The sequence below is a fragment of the Mesoplodon densirostris genome, chromosome 3 (genome assembly GCF_025265405.1).
Source record: "Mesoplodon densirostris isolate mMesDen1 chromosome 3, mMesDen1 primary haplotype, whole genome shotgun sequence".
Lineage (NCBI taxonomy): Eukaryota > Metazoa > Chordata > Mammalia > Artiodactyla > Ziphiidae > Mesoplodon > Mesoplodon densirostris.
In genome coordinates, this window is record NC_082663.1 from 142936195 (window position 1) to 142959367 (window position 23173).

Here is a 23173-nt window from a genome sequence, read left to right on the forward strand (position 1 = left end):
GACATCAATTAAAAGAAGAAAAGAAGAAATGTGTATTGATTCTGCCTTTTCTACTTACAGAATTACCTGTATGAGTGTTTTTGTTTCTTTATGTTGATATGAATTACCTTCTGGAGTCCCCTGCTTACAGCCTGAAGAGCTCCTCCAGTAATTCCTGTGGGGCAACTGACTGTCAATATATTCTTTTAGCTTTTGTTGATATGAAAAATGAAGGACAGCCTTCATTTTTTTCAGAAGGCAGTTTTGGTGAATATAGGATTGTTGGTTTACAGGTTTTTTTCCTAGTGCGCTTTGAATGTTTCCCTCTGCCTTCTGGCCTCCCTGTTTTGTTTTGTTTTGTTTTGTTTTTTGCGGTACACGGGCCTCTCACTGCTGTGGCCTCTCCCGTTGCGGAGCACAGCCTCTGGACGCGCAGGCTCAGTGGCCATGGCTCACAGGTCCAGCCGCTCTGCGGCATGTGGGATCTTCCCGGCCCGGGGCACGAACCTGTGTCCCCTGCATCGGCAGGCAGACTCTCAACCACTGCGCCACCAGGGAAGCCCTGGCCTCCCTGTTTTTTTGCTGAGACATCACCTGGTTTTACTGGGGTCTCCTTGGAAGAGTTGGGTCATTTTTCAATTGCTCTTTATTCCCACCATCTGGTTCCTACCTTCCTGTTTCTTTGCATGTCTCATATTTTGTTGTAAACTAGACATTTTAGATAATATATTGCAGCAACTCTGGGTTCTGGACCCATTCCTCTGGGGATTATTATGGTTATGTGCTTATTTATTTGTTCAGTGACTGCCTGGATTATTTTAATGAAGCCCGTTCCCACTGAGAAGTCAGAGCTGGTGTATTGAATTAAGAATATGCAGATTATGCCCTGCTGAATAACAGGCACATCCTGTACTTGACCTTAAAAATAAGTTATTTTACCAGTAAAAATGAGTTTATGCAGAAACAGCAAAGGATTGCGACTCTGGACAAGCAAGCTATAACAAAAGCCATAGTCAAGACCAACAAAGAAAGGAGAGGAATGTTGTTTTATTGAGGTAAAGGAGGAAGTTGAGAAGAGCTTTTTTTTTGGCTGTGCTGCACAGCATGCGGGATCCCAGTTCCCTGACCAGGGATCAAACCTGTACCCCCTGCATTGGAAGCACAGAGTCTTAACCACTGGACCACCAGGGAAATCGGGAGAAGTTGCTTTGATGGAAAGTCCACCGGAGAAAAGTGAGAGTTCAGGGTGATGACAGTTTCTCATTGGCTGAGCTGCTGGGCAACTCAATTTTTTGTAGGAAATGCAATGTACATTCTTCTCTTTGTGACCTATAAAGGATGATTCTTTCCTGATGAAGATTCTACTGTTGAGGTGTGTAAATGACAATTCCTCCTACAACTGATGTGGAGAGGTACTGGGCTACAGGTCCCCATCATAGGCTCCCAACTCCATTTTAGCGAGGTTCCCTTTTATAAATTCTCATAACCATCCACATGGGGTGGGCAGGTATCTCTCTCAGCAAATGAGTTCCCACTTTGGGTAAGTGAAACCCATGGGGTTGTTTTGATTAAAGGTACAGTTTCAATAAACCCAGAGAAAGCAAGTACAGCCAGAAGATCTATTACTTACACATCCCAGAAGTTGGGGGCTGGGGCGGGGGTTACAATGACCCTGGGAAAAGGACAGTCCTCAGTCCCAGGTCAGGAGCAAGCAGGAGAGAGAGTAGGCACCTATCAGTTATAAGACAGATGGCGCTGTCAAGTAAAAAAAACAGTGCACAACCTAAAAGTTGACAAATATGGTTTTTTTAATTAATTAATTAATTTTATTTTTCGCTGCGTTGGGTCTTCGTTGCTGCGCACAGGCTTTCTCTAGTTGTGGCGAGTGGGGGTTACTCTTCGTTGCAGTGCGTGGGCTGCTCATTGTGGTGGCTTCTCTTGTTGTGGAGCATGGGCTGTAGGCGCACGGGCTTCAGTAGTTGTGGCTTGTGGGCTCTAGAGCACAGGCTCGGTAGTTGTGGCGAACGGGCTTAGTTGCTCCGCGGCATGTGGGATCTTCCCAGACCAGGGCTCGAACCTGTGTCCCCTGCATTGGCAGGAGGATTCTTAACTACTGCGCCACCAGGGAAGCCCGAGAAATATGTTTTATTTGGCAGAACTTCTGAGGACTCAAGCCCTGGAGACAGCCTCTCAGATAACTCTGAGGGACTGCTCTAAAGAGGTTAGGGAGGAGACAGAATACATAGGAATTTTTTCCAATAAAAACTAGGTAGTTGGAACATGAAAATCAGGTAGTCTGGTTAATTAAAGAAAACCAGATATCTCAGGTTAACGAATTTAGCAGTTTTCCATGTACAGGAAGATGCAATAGTCTGGGCTCATTGAAATCGTTCCTTTGATATGCACCTTAACTTACTATCCTTGATGGTCCTTACTATCTAGGACCAGTATCCTGCTCTTCTCCATCCTGAATCCCCTCAGGGAGCACCCTTGGGGAAGGCAGCAGCGCTTGCTGGCTAGATGGCCCCAACATCCTTTGTTTACTGATATGGCAGATAACAGTCTTCATCCACAGTGCAGAGGTCACTAACTTTTCACAAGCATAACTCTAAGTGGTTTTATTATTTGTTTGTTTTTGTTGTTGTTTGTTTGTTTTTGGCCACACCTGGCAGCATGTGGGATCTTACTTTCACAACCAGGGATGGAACCTGCGCCCCCTGCATTGGAAGCGCAGAGTCTCAGCCACTGGACCGCCAGGGAAGTCCTTCTAAGTGGTTATTTTAATAAATGTCCTGAAAAAACCTTAGCAGGAACTAAGAGTGGAATCCTAAACTCAAGTCTTTATCTAAATGTCCAGATTCTGGGTGTGAGCAGGATTATCATACTGTAAAATGCCTAGGCAGTGACTAGGAAAGACAAAAGCAGTTTTTCGAAAAGTGGTTTTTCTCACCACACCCCAGACAGAGTGAAACCTCTAACACAGGTCCTCAGGTTGGGCGCAGCTTTGGGTAAACCCGCTGTATCCTGGGATGACAGGACCATTGGTGAGGCTCTCTTGCTCTTTCACGGACCTCACCCAGTGGTGAAATTAAATCAATCTGTGGCTGATGGCTTGACTGTTTTCACCGACACAGGGCAGAGAGGGGGAGGAGAGGGGGAAAGGGCATAATTTACTCTCCAATTTATTCAGTGCAATTCTGGTTCCTTTGTAGAAATATTTCCCAAAATCAGTATGTGATATTTGTTTAACCCTTGGGATCCTCCTCTCAGCACTCTAAGTTCCCAATTCTACCCAGAAAACTAGGCAGTGTACAGGTTAGGCTACTTTCATTAAATACAGAATCTACTCCTAACTGATTTTCACCTCATTTTCCACTTTTTTGCTAGGGTCCTTTGACTTCCACTTTTCATAATCTTTTGCCAGGCACTTTAATTCTTTGGAAAGGTAGTCAGAGCTCGCTTCCCACCCACCCACCTACACCCCACCACCCTGTACTCAGGAAAAAACCTCTGTGCCAATCCTGGAGCTGTTTGGGGGTAATAGGAAGCCTCTCTGAATGACAATCCCATCCTAAGAGCTGAGTGCTCAATGGAGGGGTGACAGCAGCCAGTGGTCCTCTTGATTGTATCTTCAGGCACCTTAGGAATGACTTATGATACAGCCACCTCACCTGCTGGGAAAAGGGCAATCAACACCCTGTATTGTCAGTGCACACAAAGGCATCACCTCTGTTCCATGTGTAGGGAATAAAAGAATCGTGTCCCAGGTTTGTAAGAAGAGTCATCCAGCAAGTATTAACCCCCAGCAACAGGCAGTGGGGGCCGGTTTGAAAAGTTGAAGTCTGTTCTTTCTAGGAAAACAGTCCTCTTGAGTGGGAGCTGGGGTAACAGTGTGCCATGTTTTCTAGGTCACAGTAGTCTAAAGTGGAATCTTCAGCAACCTAAGCTGAGAGGAGCTAGAGAGGGAGTGAAATAAAATGCATATTTTACGGCAAGTCAAGAAAAATTTAAACATAAATTCTTCTCTGTCCTTTGGCTTCCTCTCTCCTCCCACTGTGCATTGTGTATCTTCATTATGCATCAACTAGACCTCCCCCATCAGCAGGAATGTCTGCTCAACCATAAAGAGTAACATTTTTCTAGCATCAACAAGACAACTCCTTAAAAGATAACATTTCTTCTTGATCTTGTAAGGGGTTACATGACCCACCACGATCCTGCTTAAATCTGGATTATGTAAACTGTCAATAATATGTCATTTGATGTACAGCCCTCTACCTCAAAAAACTTATATAACTGTGCCTTGATTTCTTTTTTTTTTTTTCCGAAGTGTAAGCTTTTACTACTCCAGCACAACTTGGACTTCACCAATGCCTACTTTCGTGGGGCATGTAGTGTGACTCATGATTGCAGACAAAAAATCATTTGAAGCCTGTGCTACAGCTCTGGGCTACTTTCAAAGACATTCAGTTACATGAACCGTGACTTGCTTCTAAAAATGTGAGTCCCATTTTCATTTTCCTTCCTCTCTGCCTTGCTCTCTACTTCCTGCCTTCTTGGGGCTTCTCACTGTTGGGGTAACAAGGCTTGGGCCTAGCCAAACCTGGGGTAGTGAGACCCCTCTGTCACAAGCAGTGCCCGGGGCCTGAGGCTGAGCCTGTGGCCTCTGGAGCCCAACCTGGCTTGGTGCCCGTGTGCAGCACCAAGGGGTGGCCTGTTAGGCTAGCTCCCGGCTCCCTGGGGAAGCCTGTGGACACTGGCCTGATGGGAGGCGCTACTGCACTCCCTGGGGCCTCTCAGAACTCCCACTTCTAGTTATTGGACCGAAACACGGGACAGCCACACCTCACTTTTCCTTTTCCCAATTACAAGCAGCTGGGAGGGCCCCTGGCCTCATCAGCTCTGTCATCAGAGTGGCTGCTTTTCCCCAGGGCTTCAGCAAAGTCCGAAAAGAAGGGCTAAGGGCCGCTGCTGTAGGCCTGGGCTGCAGAAACCCTGCCCAACTCTCAGGGGAGCTGGCACCCCGCTACTCCCACTGGACCACTCACCTCTCCTCCTTGGCCTGTGTAGCCAGCAGCCTTCAGACCTGCCCTCCTCCCCACCACCAGCCCCTCCAACGACATCGGCTTTCCTCTCCCGCGAATGCTGGCCTGAAGGCAGGCTGCTGAGAAGTCCTGCCCTACTGACAGCCAGCAGCAGCCAGCCCAGGGAGCTCTGAGCCCTGCCTGTGCCCACATCCCAAGAGCAGCAGGGCCACCACCTGCCCTCCTCCGTGAGGACGGAGCCCCCACCCCCCTACCCACAGACTGCAGAGGGTTCGCAAGCTGTGAGAACTTCCAACCATGAGAATTTTGACCTCCGGGTTTAGGGATCTGACCAGGTGGACAGTTCAGCTCTGAAACTCATCACTCTCTTGGGGCCCCTGCCTGTACTGGTGTTCCAGGCCCAACTCTGGGAGGGAGCTGGACAGCAGCTGCAGGCTGTCTAGGACCCCATCCTCGTGCAAGGCCAGCTTCTGCAGCATCTTCTTTTTTTTTTTTTTTTTTTTTTTTTTAACAAGATGTTGGGGGTAGGAGTTTATTTATTTATTTTTGCTGTGTTGGGTCTTCGTTTCTGTGCGAGGGCTTTCTCCAGTTGTGGCAAGCAGGGGCCACGCTTCATCACGGTGCGCAGGCCTCTCACTATCGCGGTCTCTCTTGTTGAGGAGCACAGGCTCCAGACGCGCAGGCTCAGTAGTTGTGGCTCATGGACCCAGTTGCTCCGTGGCATGTGGGATCCTCCCAGACCAGGGCTCGAACCCGTGTCCCCTGCATTAGCAGGCAGATTCTCAACCACTGCGCCACCAGGGAAGCCCCTGCAGCATCTTCTGTTGTGCCGGAGTGATGACGATCTGCGGGGGCTGTGACGACATCGAGCTGCCCAGGAGTGGTCCTTCCATAGCTGTGGGCTGGAGCCCCGGGCCGCTCCCCCAGCTTGACTCTCGGGTGGCACACCCTTGAGTACAGCCAGCCTGCCTGAGGGGTGCTTGTGCACACACAGCAGCCCCTGGGCCAGGGCTGCCTGGCTGGGCTGGGCCCAGGGGGCAGCTCGGGGTCAGCAATGCAGAGCAGCAGATAGGCCAGACATGCTCTTGTCTCTGTCCATGGGCTGGCTGGCACCTTTCTGCAGCCACTCTGTAGCCTGGGCCAGGGCTCCCGAGGGCGCTGCCAGCGGCTGCCATGGGCTGGCATCGCTCAGGGCACTGCTGGTGGTGGACACGTAGGAGTTCTCCTGCGGGGAAGGGGGTCGGCGACTGGCGGCCTCTGGCTCCAGAGACGGCCCTGCCACTGCCGCCTGCAGCTTTTCCAGCCTCTGGTACACGTGGCTTGTGGGGGGGGGGCGGTCTCCTCTTGGCCTGGTGGTGCAGGCAGCAGCAAGCCAGATGGGCCAGGGCCAGGCCCAGCTCTGGTGGGCATGGCCCAGGCCTGGGGTCCAGGTGCTTCTTGTAGATCTGGGTGGAGATTGGGGTCGCCCAGGCATCTGCAGCCAGACCTGCTTGGAGTGTGGTCTGGGTGCTTTCCAGGGCCACCCCAGCCTCCTTGGCTTCCTCTTCAGCCAGGTCTTTCAGATACTTGGTCTGGGCACCGTGCATCCTCACAGCCCTCCGGCCTGTGCTGTGACTTCTAATGGGTGAAATAGTTCTCGGAGCTTTCTGAGATGCTCTTCCCGGGTTACAATCCTCAAATTTGGCTCAAATAAAATTTTCCAATTCTTTCTTAGATTGACTGATTAATTTTTCATTGACAGGGAGTGCTCTTGGTTCAAATAACACAGACTCATATTTCATACAAATCTTTGAGTTTTCCTCTTCTTCAAGTTTTATTGAGATATAACTGCATACATCACTGTATACATTTAAGGTGTACCACATAATAATTTGACCCACATACATCAATGCAATGACTATCACACTAAGTTTAATGAGCATCCATCATCTCCTATAGATACAAAAATAAGAAATAGAAAATAAAGTTTTTCCTTGTGGTGAGAACTCTTAGAATTTACTCTCTCAGCTACTTTCATATACCACATACAGCAGTGCGAATTATATTTACTATGTTGTACATTATATTCCTAGTACTTATTTATCTTTGAACTGGAAGTTTTGACTGCGTTTATTGAATTCCCCTCCCCCACCTCTGGTAACCACAAATCTGCTCTCTATTCCTATGAGTTTGTTTGCTTTTGAAATATAATTGACATACAACACTATGTTAGTTCCTCTTACACAACACAGTGATTCAATATTTCTATACATTTCAAAATGATCACTGTGATAAATCTAGTTACAATATGCCACCTTACAAAGATACTACGTGGTTATTGACTCTTCCTAGATTTCCTTGAACAAATGTTCTTCATCTGCTGTTTGCCTTTAAGACTATTTCTGGCAGCTTGAAATGTTTGTTATTAAAATAATTTTCACCAGTTTTATTGGGGAGTGAGTCAGAAAACCTCCTCACACTGTAAGGACATCCTAATACATTTAGTATGAAGCCCATTCCAGTCAATAGAGAGTGAAAGTGATAGCTCTAAAATCATTTGTCATTTTATATGTGATCAAAATTGAGAAATTTTATTTTTTATGATTTCCAAAACGATACTGAACACTTCACAAAATTTACTGTTTAGGAGATTACACAGAAAAAATGACTCCTCAATTATAAGGCACAATTTGATTTCTAATAGATAAAAAGTAAAATACAATGTTAGTCATGATCCTTCACAGAAACAGAACCATCATGATGCATGTAAGTGTATGTGTTTATACACATATATTAATTTTCCTTTTTTTTCCTCTTTAAGAAAGCGGCTCATGTTCTTATGGAGGATTGGCTAAATTAAAAATATGCAATCGAGGGAATTCCCTCGAAGTCCAGTGATTAGGACTCTGCACTTTCACTGTTGAGGGCCCAGATTCAAACACTGGTCAGGGAACTAAGGTCCCACAAGCCATGTGGCGCAGCCAAAAGAAAAAAAAAAATTCAATCTAAATGGGCACGTTGGAAACCTAAGGGAAGAATTGTAGTTGAAGTCCAAACGCAGTCTAGTGGCAGAATACTTCTGGTTCAGGGAAGATCAGTTTTTGTTCTATTAAGAACTACAGGGGCTTCCCTGGTGGCGCAGTGGTTAAGAATCTGCCTGCCAGGGCCTCCCTGGTGGCGCAGTGGTTAAGAGTCCGCCTGCCGATGCAGGGGATACGGGTTCGTGCCCCGGTCTGGGAGGATCCCATATGCTGCGGAGCGGCTGGGCCCGTGAGCCATGGCCGCTGGGCCTGCGCATCCGGAGCCTGTGCTCCGCAACGGGAGAGGCCACAACAGTGAGAGGCCCGCATACCGCCAAAAAAAAAATAAATAAATAAAGAATCTGCCTGCCAATGCAGGGGATGCGGGTTCGAGCCCTGGTCCGGGAAGATCCCACATGTGGCAGAGCAACTAAGCCTGTGAGCCACAACTACTGAGCCTGCGCTCTAGAGCCCACGAGTGACAACTACTGAGCCCGCGTGCCACAACTACTGAAGCCCGCATGCCTAGAGCCTGTGCTCCATGGCAAGGGAAGCCACCATAATGAGAAGCCTGCGCACAGCAATGAAGAGTAGCCCCTGCTTGCCACAACTATAGGAGGCCTGCTCACAGCAACGAAGACCCAACGCAGCCAAAAAAAAAAAAAAAAAAAAAAAAAAAAATCAGAGCAGAAATAAGTGAAATAGAAGCTAAAAAAACCAGAAAAGACCAATGAAACTAAGAGCTGGTTCTTTGATAAACCTTTAGCCAGACTCATCAAGAAAAAAAGAGGGCCTAAATCAATAAAATCAGAATGGAAAAAGGAAAAGTTACAACCAATACCATAGAAATACAAAATAACATAAGATACTAGTATGAACAATTACATGCCCATAAAATGGACAACCTGGAAGAAATGAACAAATTCTTAGAAATGTATGAACACCCAAGATTTAATCAGGAAGAAACAGAAAAAAAAATGCTAATTATCAGGGAAATGCAAATCAAAACTGCAATAAGGTACCACCTCACAGCGGTCAGATTGTCCATCATTAAAAAGTCTACAGGGCCTCCCTGGTGGCGCAGTGGTTGAGAGTCCGCCTGCCGATGCAGGGGATACGGGTTCGTGCCCCGGTCTGGGAGGATCCCATATGCCGCGGAGCGGCTGGGCCCGTGAGCCATGGCCGCTGAGCCTGCGCGTCCGGAGCCTGTGCTCCGCAACGGGAGAGGCCACAACAGTGAGAGGCCCGCATACCGAAAAAAAAAAAAAAAAGTCTACAAATAACAAATGCTGGAGAACGTGTGGAGAAAACGGAACCTTCCTACATTGTTGGTAGGAATGTAAATTGGTGCATCCACTTTGGAACACAGTATGGAGGTTCCTCAAAAAACTAAAAATAAAGTTGCCATATGATCCAGCAATTCCACTCCTGGGCATATATCCAGACAAAACTATAATTCAAAAGATACATGCATCCCTATATTCAGAGCAGTGCTATTTACAATAGCCAAGACATGGAAACAACCTAAATGTCCATCGACAGATGAATGGACAAAGAAGATGTGGTACATATAAACAAGGGAATAATACTCAGCCAGAAAAAAGAAGGAAATAATGCCATTTGCAGCAACACGGATGGACCTAGAGATTATCATACTAAGTGAAGTAAGTCAGAAACAGAAAGACAAATACTATATGATATCACTTATATGTGGAATCTAAAATATCACACAAGTCAACATATCTACAAAAGATTATATATATATAGGATGGATAAGAAAAAGGTCCTACTGTATAGCACAGGGAACTATATTCAATATCCTGTGATAAACCAAAATGGAAAACAATATGGAAAAGAATATATACATATATATAACTGCGTCACTTTGCTATACGGCAGAAATTAACAAAACATTGTAAATCAACTATTCTTCAATAAAATTTTTTAAAAATTAAAAAAAAACAGGAATAGGGGACAAGGCGCTATGCCTATTTACATACACTGGTTACTCTATGCACATTAAAGGAATGGAGAACGCGTAAAAAAAATGACACAACGGGCTTCCCTGGTGGCGCAGTGCTTGAGAGTCCGTCTGCCGATGCAAGGGACACAGGTTCATGCCCCAGTCTGGGAAGATGCCACTTGCCGTGGAGCGGCTAGGCCTATGAGCCGTGGCTGCTGGGCCTGCGCGTCCGGAGCCTGTGCTCCGCAACGGGAGAGGCCACAACAGTGAGAGGCCCGCGTACCGCAAAAAAAAAAAAAAAGACACAACTGAATGTATTTAGGAAACAGAAACAGACTTTCAGACATAGAGAACAGACTTGTGGTTGCCAAGGGGGAGAGGGTTGGGGGGAGGGATGGATGGGAGACTGGGATTAGGGGAGGCCAACTATTATACATAGAATAGATAAATGACAAGGTCCTACTGTATAGCAAAGGGAACTATATTCAATATCTGTGATAAACAATAATGGAAAACAATATGAAAAAGAATGTGAATATGTGTAACTAAACCACCCTGCTGTACAGCAGAAATTAACACAACATTGTAAATCAACTATACTTCAATAAGATAAACATAAAAAAAACCAGTATAGTCTTTCAGAAAGGGTTCACTGGCAAAGTAGTCCTATCTTTCTCCCTTGCCAGCTTTGTATTGCCTCACAATTTACCTAAATTTATAGACCTCAGTTAAGTCATAAAAAAGATTTTTAAAATATTACCTAGTATACTAATAAGTGAATTTATGTATTTTATAACCCTATCTCTAACAAAGATAAAATGCAAAACCATAAAAATGACCAATAGTCCCCTCTTCTTACTAATATAATTGAATGAAGCTTCTTTCTAATTAAGTTTAGCTCCACAACACTGTTTTTCCCTTCAGGAAAATGATTATGAACACCAATGCTAAAATAAACTGCCTGAAAGCATTCAATAAAGGAAAATGTCTTGCTATCTTGAATAGCAATCAAATCCTCTAACACAAGTGAAAAGGCTATAAGAAGTCCTCTCAAGCACACTGTTACTATTATACACCACAGTCGTATAGGGTTTGTAATCATTTTTTTTAATTGAAGTATAGTTGCTTTACAATTTTGTGTTAACTTCTGCTGTACAGCAAAGTGATTCAGTTACACACATAGATATTCCTTTTAGTATTTTTTCCATTATAGTTTAAATAAAGGATACTGAATACAGTTCCCTGTGTTATACACTGGGACCTTGTTGTTTGTCTATAATCATTCTGAATAATTTTAATCACATACAATAAAATAAAGATATTGAGGGATTATATTGAGCTAAAAGTAATAGGAAACATGCATAGCCATCCTGGCAGAAGGAAGGTGCTTATTCTCACATGGAAACAATGGGTCACCAATGCCCCTGTGCAATGCAGCAGAGAAAAAACTCCCATGTCATTCTTTTTGGTGGCACCATTGTGAATGTCGTGGTGAGTCAGGAACACATACTTACTAGTATTATTAACAACATAAAGTGTTTCCTACACATATTAGACACTATAAAGATATAATCCAGAGAGGAGTGGAATCAGAGACTATTCCCAACCATAAAATACTGAAATAACTTTCAAAGTGGACACAAGAGGCCTTACAGAAAAAATTCAAACTCTGATGGATCTTTGATGTGGAAGCTGTGAAGATATCAGGGGAGCCTACATGTCTATAAAAATGGAAATCAAACATTTTTTGGTGGTGTTGAGAACACTCTTGGCTACAAGGACAGAGAATCTGGAAAATAAGCTGGGAGATGGTGTCCTTGAAGCTCCTACGTATCTGCCTCTCTCCCAGTGTGGGGACTCCACTATCTGAAGAATGTCTTCTCTGCATCTGCTTTAAAATCGCACACAGGTGAGCTGTTGGTGAATGCTAACATGGAGCCACAAAAGGGATAGATTCTGGAAAGTCTAGGTCCTAATATGACTCACAGGCAAGATATCTCCGACTCCAGATTCTCTGTATTATCACAAGTCTCACAGTCTATTCAACAAATACCAGTCAGAAGGAAACACAAAAAGGAAATAGGAAAAATCATAATTTACATTAACAGTATACTCTTTGACACACTAGTCATACATAAAATTTATTCCAAGTGTTTAATAGAATGGAAAATGGGAAATGGCTCCTATACGCACCACCACCAAAAAGGATCTTTCTCAGTAAAAAGGATACAATATATAAAATAGATTATATATCTAGGAACTGCCACGCAAAACTACTAGGAAATCCCAACAAATACCAAACTGCCATTTTTCAATGGTCCATTAACAGAGAATGAATAGAACATTATAAAAATTTAAGTCTCGGGCTTCCCTTGTGGTGCAGTGGTTGAGAGTCCGCCTGCCGATGCAGGGGATATGGGTTCGTGCCCCGGTCCGGGAAGATCCCACATGCTGTGGAGCGGCTGGGCCCGTGAGCCATGGCTGCTGAGACTGCGCGTCCGGAGCCTGTGCTCTGCAACGGGAGAGGCCACAACAGTGAGAGGCCCGCATACCGCAAAAAAAAAAAAAAAATTTAAGTCTCATTGCATACTAGAAATACACTTAAATTCATCCATGAATCCAACAGGCTTCAGAAGTAAATAGAACAAAATAACTATCCAATTAAAGGAAAAATCACTACCTTTAAATGTTACGTACTATTGTTGAAAGATGAATTACAGAATGAATTCACATTAATATTCATTTGTGAAATTAGTAGAAATCCACCATTGAAGGATATACTTGAAGGAAGATCCTGAGTAAACACAACATATTTATAAATTCTTTTTTCTTTTTTTTGGCTGCATTGGGTCTTCGCTCTTGTACACGGGCTTTCTCTAGTTGTGGTGAGTGGGGGCTACTTTTTTTTTTTTTTTTTTTTTTTCTTTTTGCGGTATGTGGGCCTCTCACTGTTGTGGCCTCTCCCGTTGCGGAGCACAGGCTCCGGATGCGCAGGCCCAGCGGCCATGGCTCACGGGCCCAGCCGCTCTGCGGCATATGGGATCCTCCCAGATCGGGGCACGAACCCGTATCCCCTGCATCGGCAGGCGGACTCTCAACCACTGCGCCACCAGGGAGGCCCGTGGGGGCTACTTTTAATTGCAGTGCATGGGCTTCTCATTGTGGTGGCTTCCTTTGTTGCAGAGAACAGGCTCTAGGTGCGTAGGCTTCAGCAGTTGTGGCACATGGGCTCAGTAGTTGTGGCTCATGGGCTCTAGAGAGCAGGCTCAGTAGTTGTGGCACAAGGGCTTAGTTGCTCTGTGTCATGTGGGATCTTCCAGGACTAGGGCTCGAACCCATGTACCCTGTATTGGCAGGCAGATTCTTAACCACTGCACCACCAGGAAAGTCCTATAAACTTTTAAAACAACTCTTTCTGGACTTCACTGGCAGTCCAGTGGTTAAGACTCTGCACTTCCACTGCACGGGGCACAGGTTTGATCCCTGGTTGGGGAACTAAGATCCCCCACATGCTGCACAGCCTGGCAAAAAAATAATAATAAATAAATAAATAATTTAAAAACGTTTTCATATTGAAGGTTTTCTGGAACATTAGGCATAGATTACTTTCCATCAAGTTATCTCATGTTACTTACATTTATACTTCTTTTCCATGGGAGTTTTTACATGTAATGATATTGACCAATTGAAGTGTTTCCCAGGCTGTTTACAAACAAGATTTTATCTAGTAAATCCTTTTATGGTTTCATAAACTACAAAGATCAGAAAAGCTATTCCCACATTCATCACATTTTATATGATTTCTGTCCAGTGTGCAGTCTCAGGTCTTTGAATGACTGAGAGGCAAATGAAGGATTTCTCACATTCCTGTCATTGATAGGGTTTCTGTCCAGTGTGAATTCTTTCATGCACTTGAACATATGCGGAAGTGAAGGTTTTCCCTTCATTTTTACATTCATAGGGTTTTTCTCAAGTATGGGTCCTTCGATGTATTTTCAAAACAGCTAGATATCTATAACTTTTACCACATTGTTCACATTGATATGGTTTCTCTCCAGTGTGACTCCTTTCATGTGTTTTAAGAGAACTGGGATTAATGAATACTCTCTCACATTCTTTACATTTATAAGGTCCATCTCCAGTGTGTGTTATCATGTGTTTCTGAAGGGTTATTTTCCACGTGAAGGCTTTCCCACATTCCTTACATTCATAGGGTTTTTCTCCAGTGTGGATTCTTTCATGATTTCGAAGAGACCGGGAAGTATTCAATACTTTAGAACATGTTTTACACACATACGGTGTCTCTCCTGTGTGATGTCTTTTGTGTAGCTGTAAGGAACTGAAATGATTGAAGGCTTTACCACACTGCTTACATTCATAGAGTTTCTCTCCCCTGTGAATTCTTTCATGTATTTGAATAGTTTCAGGACTTTTAAAGGCTTTTCCACATTGTTTACATTGATAGGGTTTCTCTCCATTGTGACTGCTTTCATGCATTCGAAGACAACTGGGATAAATGAATGCTTTCTCACATTTCTGACATTTATAAGGTAAATCCCCAGTGTGAGTTACCATGTGTTTTCGAAAAGTTGTTTCCCACATGAAGGCTTTCCCACATTCCTTACATTCATAGGGTTTCTCTCCTGTGTGAGTTCTTTTGTGTAGTCGGAAGGATTTTTGATATCGAAAGACTTTTCCACATTGTTCACATTCATAGGGCTTCTCTCCAGTGTGACTCCTTTCATGTGTTCTAAGGGAACTAGGAGAAATGAATGCTTTCCCACATTCTTTACATTTATATACTTTCTCATGGTACTTTTGATACTCTCTTGGTTTGTTTTCAATGTGACATTTCATGTGTCTATTAAAGGATGAATGATGCAGGAAGACCTTTGCACATGCACTGCATTCCCATGGTTTTAAACCAGGAGTTTTCTTCTTCAGATTGAGAGTTGGAATAAGGGTGAAGTTTTCTCCACAGAAACTACTGCCTTTACTTTCAGAGAGTCTCTCTACCATAGGACTTCTGTAAACAATGAGAATAAGATTATTAATGATTTCTTTATTAAGAAATCATTTATTTTTTGTATTTATTAAGATTTATAGGAACAGTGAGGTTTTCTATCTTGTGTGAATTATTAGAAGTTGAATAAACAGAATGCTCTGCAACAGGACTTCACCTCTTCTATTAAAAAGTGATATTCAAATATAGGGTTTATTGACTGCACATGAACTATACTGGAAACACAGAACATTTATATCACATTTAAGAAAATACTTTTTCAGAGACATTTTCTGAGAATAACTAAGTTTGAAGACCGGGCTATTTGTTTTTGTTGGCTTCTTTAAAAATTTCAGAATATACCATGATTCTTACAAGACAATGCTTTGAATTGCGGGTGTGACTCACCTTAATTTTCTCCCCTGGTTTTTGTACTGAGCTTCAATGTCATGATCTTCCTGTTTCGTTTCTGAAATGCAGAAACAGAAAAATGATCCCAAAGTATTAGAAATGATAGAAAAATTATTGGATTTTAGGCCCATGTGAGCTCTGACTATGTCTAGTTTCCTTTCTTTCTTCTTCTCTTTTTTTTGGGGGGGTGGGTGCTGTGCAGTATGGCCTGCAGGATCTTAGTTTCCCGACTAGGGACTGAACTGAGGCCACAGCAGCGGTGAAAGTGCCGAGTCCTAACCACTGCACTGTTGGGGATTTCCCTTGGATCCCCACGCCCCCTAGTTTCTTTACCAAAGTTTTCCCTCTCCACATTCCACATCTTTGAACAATATCAACAGGTAAGAAACACTTGTTCTCTAATTGACAAAGGGAGGGAATTTTTCATTCTTACCTACTGAGGCCAGGTTCTGGAAGTTTTCCCGCATCACATCTCTGTAGAGTTTCCTCTGTGAGGAATCCAGTAAAACCCACTCCTCCAGGGTGAAGTTCACAGCCACATCCTCAAAGGCCAATGAGTCCTAAAACATCCAAAATAGGGGCACACTGAGATGCATGAGACTGATAGAACTAGACACCCACACTCGATTTATAGGAAGGTTACATACAATTCTGTTGTTTACAAATAGTTATTCTACGACTTGATCGTGAGAAACTTATTCTCCACACTTCCTCAATAATTTAACAGCATCATGAACAAATGGAAATTATTTACACATAACTTCTGTGGTCACAGTATCGCTTATATCACAATAATGGCAGAGCCCAGAGAACGAGAAATACTTTACAAATGAAAGAAACATCATTTTAAGAACAACGATTTCTGCTGAAAAAATTCTTTCGTCTTCTTCTTATGATCCACAAGTTACAGTACTCCATGAGGCAGAGGATCAAGATTGCATGAGGTTTTAATAAATAGACACACAGTGAAGAACTGGAAGCTTTTTTCTAATCCTATCACCTAACATCAGAGGCCAGGTGACCTGTAGAAATCAAACTTTTAACAAAGCCCAGCTGGCCACACTGTCCCAAAGTCCTCCAGGCCTTTAGAAGAAATCACAATCACACACAGTTGCCTGAATATAAATATTCTTCTGCAGATGCACTGCCTTTAAGTTGTATAATGATTAGCACAGACTCTGTTTTTCCTTCCTCTCTACATATAATTTGATGCAGGTAGAAAGTTACTTCAACTTAGAGCTCAGACATGGGGAAGAAACATTAATATGTTAGACCACAAAATCCCTATACTCAGGTGCCTCAAGGCGCTTCCAGCCAAATTTTAGAACACACAGTGCAATTACATGCCCAAAAAACTCTTTCTCTTCACACCATAACAGTATACTCTGGGTCTTACTGCCCTCAAGGAACATGTTAAGAGCTACAGTTTACAAGGGAGTTCACCAAAGTCCATAACACTTTGATGGTGAATTTTCCCATGATTATAAAATATGTAAGGGTTTCATCATTGGCTTCCTCCAAAAGAACATAAAGTCTCCATCCTGCTATTTCAGGAACAGGAGTTTTCCAAGCAGCCACTATTCCTACTGCTAAGTGAAAATCTAGTCTGGGATTTATGAAATTAGAAGTTGTGATTCTCCATCTCACAAGAAGAGAATGAAAAAGCTTGAAATAAACAAGTCCTCCCAGAGCCATGAGAGCACTGACTTCAAAGGGTAAACTGATGTCCTAAAACTGGGAAAGAGAAAAGAAAGACGTTTTTTAAATATGCCCCAAATATTCTGTTCTTAAGGCCGGTACCCAAAAATACTGTTTCACTGTAGTCTAACACAAAGACAAAAAGGATCAAAAAAGATAGAACACAGTATCCATGAACTCTGGCATGACCTTCTTTAACAGAAGATTTAAGATACATATAATGAAAATAACTGAAGGAAAAGAGAGACAGAAATAAGTAATGACCACTGAGATGTTCCTAATATTAATGATAGACAACACCCATAGATCTATGAGGCCCAGTGAACAATAAAAATGAAAACACCTAAAATGGAGACCAAAGTATATTATATTTAAAGTAGAGAGAAAAACAAAGGCAAAGAGAATATATTGTAAGAAGCCAGAGGCATACTTTAGGTATAGAGAAATAAAGATTAGAATCAAACTAGACTTCTTTTCAGAAAAAAAAATAATAATTATATATATACGTATATATGAAAGAACTAAGTGGATTGAAATATTTAAAGTTTTGAAATTAAAAAAAAAACAGTGTCCTAGAATTCTGTTAGGAAGCACAATTTTCCTTAAAAAATAGGAAAAAATAAGCCCATTTTGAGACAAAAATTGATGGAACTTGTCCTTAGTATGCCAACTTTGAAAGACATTAAAATTCATCAGAAAGAATGTAAATTATGTAGGGGAATTAAAAGAGGAATAAATAAAGGTAAACATCTTTTATATTTCTTTTATAATAGATGACACTTTGTCTAAAATCATATTAGCAAGAATGACATTGATAATGATAAACTGTGGATAAGTGAAATAAATGACAGCCGTATCAATAGGGACAGAGGAGGAGAAATGGGAATAGTGTGGTATGAGGTACCCGAACAACCACTGAAGAGGTACTGTGTTAAGTTGCAGACTGATGTGGGTTAGTTCTAAATGTATACTGAAAACTCAAGGGCAACCACTAAAAAAGTTCTTTACAAAGGTATAGGTTAAGAATGGAAAAAAGGAAGAATCAGACAAAATGCTCAATTAAATCCAGAGAAGGTAGAAAAAAGAGTTCAGACAAATGAAAAAATAAGGGCAACAAATAGAAAGAGTAAAAAGTGTTAGATATTAATCCAACCGTATTAGTCACCATCTCAATCAACAATGGTCTCAATACAAATGAAAGAAAATTACAATAATATCAGATTTACTTATTCATTTTTATTGAAGTATAGATGATTTATAAAGTTGTGTTAGGTTCTGGTGTACAGAAAAGTGGTTCAGATATATATATATATATATATATTCTTTTTCATATTCTTTTCCATTTAGGTTTTCTACAGGATTTTACAGTACCCTGTGCTATACAATAGGACCTCTTTGTTTATCTATTTTATATATAATAGCTTGTTTCTGCTAATCCCAAACTCCTAATTTATCTCCCCCCACCCCCTTTCCCCTTTGGTAACCATAACTTTCATTTTGATGTCTGTAAGTCTGTTTTTGTTTTGAAAATAAGTTCACTTGTGACATATTTTAGATACCACATATAAGTGATATCATATGGTATTTCTCTTTCTCCATCTGACTTACTTCATGTAGTATGATAATCTGTATGTCTATCCATGTTGCTGCAAATGGCATTATTTCACCTTTAATGGCTGAGTAGTATTCCACTGAATATATATACTACATCTTCTTTATCCATTCATCTGCCAGTGGACATGTAGGTTGTTTCCATGTCTTGGTTGTTGTAAATAGTGCTGTTATGAACATTTGGGTGCCTGTATCATTTCGAATTAGAGTTTTCTCTAGATATATACCCAGGACTGGGACTGCTGGATGATATGGCAACTCTAGTGTTTTGGGGAACCTCCATACTGTTTTCCAAAGTAGATGCACCAGTCTACATTCCTTCCAACAGTATAAAAGGGTTCCATTTTCTCCACACCCTCTCCAACATTTGTTATTTGCAGACTTTTAATGATGGCCAGTCTGACCAATGTGAGGTGGGTACCTCACCGCAGTTTTGATTTGCATTTCTCTAACAATTAGCAATGTTGAACATCTTTTCATGTGCCTATTGGCCATATGTATGTCTTCTTTGGAGATATGTCTATTTAGGTCTTCTGCCCATTTTTTATTGGGTTGTCTGTTTTTTGTTATTGGATAGTATGCACTGTTTGTATATTTTAGAAATTAAGCCCCTGTTGGTCACATCATTGACAAATATTTTCTCCTAGTACGTAGGTTGTGTTTTCATTTTGTTTACGGTTTCCTTTGCTGTGCAAAAGCTTATACGTTGGGACCCGTTTGCTTATTTTTACTTTTATTTCTATTGCCTTGGGAGACCGACCTGAGAAAACATTGGTATAATTTATATCAGAGAATGTTTTGTCTATGTTCTCTTCTATGAATTTTATGATGTTATGTCTTACATTTAAGTCTTTAAGCCATTTCAAGTATATTTTTGTACATGGTGTGAGGGTGTGTTCTAACTTCATTGATTTACATGAGGCAGTCCAACTTTCCCAACACCACTTGCTGAAGAGACTGGCTTTTCCCCATTGTATATTCTTGTCTCCTTTGTCAAAGATTAATTGACTATTGGTGTGTGGGTCTATTTCTAGCCTCTCTATTCTGTTCCATTGATTCTATATTTCTGCTTTTGTGGCAGTATCACACTGTTTTGACAACTCTAACTTTGTATTATTGTCTGAAATCTGGGAGGGTTATGCCTTTAGCTTTTTTCTTTTTCCTCAGAATTGCTTTGGCAATTCTGGGTCTTTTACAGTTCCATATACCTTTTAGGATTATTTGTTCTAGTTCTGTGAAAAATGTCATGAGTAATTTGAAAGGGATCACATTAAATCTGTAGATTGCTTTGGGTACTATGGCCATTGTAACAAAAATAATTCCTCCAATCCAAGAGTATGGGTTAGCTTTCCATTTTTTTAAAAATAAACTTATTTATTTATTTATTTATTTATGTTTGGCTGTGTTGGGTCTTCACTGCTGCACGCAGGCTTTCTTTACTTGTGTCGAGTGGGGGCTGCTCTTTGTCGCGGTGTGCAGGCTTCTCAGTGCAGTTGCTTCTCTTGTTGCAGAGCACGGGCTCTAGGTGCACAGGCTCTAGAGTGCAGGCTCAGAAGTTGTGGCACATGGGCTAAGTTGCTCCATGGCATGTGGGATCTTCCCAGACCAGGGTTTGAACCCGTGTCCCCTGCATCGGCAGGCGGATTCTTAACCATTGCGCCACCAGGGAAGCCCAGCTTTCCATTTTTTGATTCAGTTCAATTTCCTTTATCGATGTTTTATGGTGCTCAACATATCTCTTTCACCTCCTTGGTCAGGTTTACTCCAAAGTATTTTATTTTTTTTGATGCATACTGTGTTTTCTTACTTTCCCTTTCTGATATTGTAATATGTAATTTTAAAAATTACAATTATATGTGGTCTACCAAAAACTCATTTTGAATATGAAGGCACTGGTAGATGACAAATAAAGCAATGGAGATAAATACACCATGCCAAAACTAACCAAAAGAATGCTGGTACTCGTATATGAACTTTAGAGAATGCAGATTTCAGACCAAGGAAAACTCAGGGGTAGAAAGGACTTTACATAATGACAAAAAGGTCCATTCTGCAAGAAGGCATAACAATCCTTCATGTGTACATACATAGCAACAAAGCGGCAAAATACATAAGGCAAGACATGAAGAATGCAGGGAGGAATACATAAATCCATTATTATAGTCATACATCAACACCCCTTTATCATAAGCTGTATATAACAGCAGGCAGAAAATCAGGAAAGACAGACTTGCTTTGAAGAGTACTATGAAATAACTAAATGTAATTGTAATCTAAAGAACAATTCATGCCACAAGAGCAGAATACACATTCTTCTAAAATTCATATGAAACATTCAACCAGACAGAACACTTTCTGGGACATAAAGCATACCTTAACAAATCTGAAAGAAGAAAAATCATACAAACTATGCTCCTAGAACTAAAAGGCATTCATCTAGCAATCAATACAAGCAAGAGATTTGGAAAAACCCCTAACACAAAGAGATTCAACAACATATTTCTAAATAATACATGGGATCAAAGAAGAAGTCTGAAAAGAAATTAAGATTTGTTTTGAGCTAAATTGTGGCATGCAGCAAAAGCAGTGCCTACAGAGAAATTTATGCCATCATCAGCTGGGAAAAAACAAAGGTCTGTAAACAACAACACAAGCATCTACCTTAAGAAACAATAAAGAGAAGACCATATAATCACAAAATAAGCAAAATAAAATTATAAAAATCAGAAAGGAAATTAATGTAATTGTGGGTAATTGAAGTAGAAAAAAACTTTTAAGCTAGTTCTTTGACAAGATTAATAACACTGATAAACATCTAATCAATATGCCTATAAGGGAAGACAGAGGGTAAAAGGAAATATCAGAAAAGAACAAAGGGGGAAATGAAAATTTCAAAGGATTTGGTAAAATACAGCATCCATTTTTAATCACAAACAAGTAATAGAGGGAACTTCTACTTCCTGAAAAAGAACATATTCATGTATCCTGTAGGTAAATTCAAATATTTGGTCTCTAGGACATAATTATCTCTGTGAAACATCTTGAAGATTCTCCAACAACAGATAACTCTTGGAATTAAGAGGCCATATCCTGGGCTTCCCTGGTGGCGCAGTGGTTAAGAAGCTACCTGCCAATGCAGGGGACACAGGTTTGAGCCCAGGTCTGGGAAGATCCCACATGTCGTGGAGCAGCTAAGCCCGTGTGCCACAACTACTGAGCCAGCGTGCCACAACTACTGAAACCTGCATGTCTAGAGCCTGTGCTCCACAACAAGAGAAGTCACCGCAATGAGAAGACTATGCACCACAATGAAGAGTAGCCCCCGCTCGCCACAACTAGGGAGAAGCCCACGCGCAGCAAAGAAAACCCAAAGCAGCCAAATCAATAAATAAAATAAATAAATTTATTTTTTAAAAAAAGAAGACATATCTCAAGATTGAAAGATAATCGTTTTCCTGTAGACCCACACTGAACTTGGACAAAGAAGGAAAGGCAATTCAAATGAAAAGAAAATCTTTTAAACAAATAGTGCTGTAAATAATGGATATTCACAAACAAACACACACACAAAGTAAATGTAAACATAGGACTTACACGTTTTACAAAAAAACCCTCAAAACACATCACAGATCTAAATGTAAAATGCAAAAGTAATAAACTCCTCGAAAATATCATAGAAGGAAATCTAGGTCACTTTGGGTTTGCTGATGAATTTTCAAATATAACAACAAACACAAGGTCTGTAAAAGAAAAAAAGGATAATTTCACTTCATTAAAATAAAAAATGTCTCCTCTCAGAAAGACAGTGTTAAGGGAATGAAAAGTCAAGTCACAGGATATGAAAAAATATTAATATTTGCAAAACACTTATGTGATAAATAACTGGTATACAAAATATCCAGGAAATATTAAAACTCATCAGTAAGAAGATAAATAATCCAATTGAAAATGGGCAAAAGATCTGAACAAACAGCTCCCCAAAAAAGATATATAGAAGGGAAACAGGAAATATGAAAACATGCTCAATGTCAAATGTCAGTGGGAAATTGCAAATAAAACAAGCTATCACTACACACCTATTTAATGACTAAAATGCAAAACACCAAATGGATGTGAAGGTAGGTAATCCTCATTCATTGCTGGGGGGAATGGAACTTGGTACCCCTACAAAGGAAGACAAGAGCTTTCTTTCAAAACAAAATATACTCTTAGTATGTATATTAAGACCCAGCAATCACACTCCTTGTTATTTGTCCAAATGAGATCAACTCTTATATTCACACAAAACTCATACACAAATACCTGTAGGGGCTTTATTCATAACTGGCATGAGTCAACAGGTAAGCAAGATATCTTGCAAGAGTAAAATAATCAGTGGTATATCCATATGATGAAACAGTGTTCACTAATAAAAAGGAATAAAGTATCAAGCTATGAAAACACATGAAGCAAAGCTCAAAAGTAT

At 41.3% G+C, this 23173-nt stretch overlaps 2 pseudogenes; both read right to left on the minus strand.

The window, feature by feature from the left end:
- Window positions 1-5368: 5368 nt before the first annotated feature.
- LOC132486924 (interleukin-1 receptor-associated kinase 1-like) lies at window positions 5369-13640 on the minus strand (annotated as a pseudogene).
- Window positions 13641-13771: 131 nt separating this feature from the next.
- On the minus strand, window positions 13772-18265 carry LOC132486925 (zinc finger protein 709-like; annotated as a pseudogene).
- Window positions 18266-23173: the final 4908 nt, after the last annotated feature.